Source organism: Dipodomys ordii, unplaced genomic scaffold, assembly GCF_000151885.1.
Source record: "Dipodomys ordii isolate 6190 unplaced genomic scaffold, Dord_2.0 Scaffold17, whole genome shotgun sequence".
NCBI lineage: Eukaryota > Metazoa > Chordata > Mammalia > Rodentia > Heteromyidae > Dipodomys > Dipodomys ordii.
In genome coordinates, this window is record NW_012267233.1 from 26,648,414 (window position 1) to 26,649,944 (window position 1,531).

At 36.7% G+C, this 1,531-nt stretch overlaps 1 protein-coding gene across 1 annotated transcript in view; it reads right to left on the minus strand.

Moving 5' to 3' along the window:
- The window catches only part of Stmn2 (stathmin 2), a 54,376-nt gene that overhangs the window by 51,790 nt on the left and 1,055 nt on the right, over positions 1-1,531 (minus strand). The window lies entirely within an intron of this gene.

Consider the following 1,531-nt stretch of genomic DNA (forward strand, 5'->3'; position numbering starts at 1 on the left):
GGAGGAGGCTACAATGCTTGATAAGAAATGTACTCATTATCTTGCCCATGTAATTGTAACCCCTCTGTACAGTATTTTCACAATAAAAAAATAACTATCAAAAATCAATGGCTTATCTGTATGCCAATAATGAGAAGAGTGTGGCTGAAATCAGGAAAGCAACTCCTTTTGTAATAGCCCCACAAAAAATAAAATACCTAGGAATAAACTAAAGAAGTGAAAGACTTCTATGATGAAAACTTTAAAAACCTGAAAAAGGAAATTAAAGCAGAAATAAGGAAGTGAAAAAACCTCCCATGCTCCTGGATTGGGTGATTAACATCATGAAAATGGCAATACTTCCAAAGTCTATCTACAAATTCAATGTGATACCCATCAATATCCCAACCTCATTCTTCAGTGTAATAGAAGAAACAACCCAAAAATTCATATGGAACAATAAAAGTCCCTGAATAGCAAAAACAATTCTTAGCAGAAAGAACAGTGCTGGAGAAATATCAATACCAAATTTCAAACTCTACTACAAAGCCACAGTAATCAAAACAGCTTGCTAGTGGTACAAGAACAGACCTGAGGACCAATAGATAGAACTGAAGACCCAGAAATGAATTCACTGACCTACAGCTACCTAATCTTTGATAAGGGAGCTAAAAAAATAGAATGGAAAAAAGACAGCTTCTTCACTAAATGGTGCTGTTAAAATTGGTTAAACACTTGTAGAAAACTAAAGCTAAGTCCTTATATATCACCCTGCACCAGAATCAACTCCAAATGGATCAAAGACCTTGAAGTCAAAGGAAGGAATAGGACAAACTCTAGGGCTCCTTGGCACAGGTCTCTTAATAGAGACCCAGAAACACAACAAATCCAAAGAAAGGTTGGAAAAATGGGATTGCATGAAACTGTAGAGCTTCTGCATGGCAAAGGACATAGCAAGCACACGGATTGGGAAAAGATCTTCACTAGCCATACAACGGACAAAGGTCTCATATCTAAAATATACCTGGAACTCAAAAAATTTAATCCTCCAACAACAAATCCTGATTAATATGTGGGCTAAAGACTTAAAGAGAAACTTCTCTGAAAAGAAAATAAGAATGTCCAATAGACACATGAAGAAATGCTCAACCTCTCTAGCCATCAAAGAAATGCAAATCAAAGCAACATTGAGATTCTACCTCACTCCAGTTAGAATGGCTATAATCAAGAAATCTAATAACTGCAGATGCTGGAGGGGATGTGGCCAAAGGGGAACCCTACTGCATTGTTGGTGGGAGTGTAAACTTGTTCAACCACTCTAGAAAGTAGTATGGAGGTTGCTCAAAAGAGTCCACATAGAGCTCCCCTATAACCTAGCAATCCCACTTTTGGGCATTTACCCAAATGATCACAAACAAGGCCATACTAAAGCTACCAGCACAACTATGTTTATCACAGCATATATTCACATAGCTAATATATAGAACCAATCCAGATGCCCCTCAGTAGATGAATGGATCAAGAAAATGTTATATATATATATATATATATA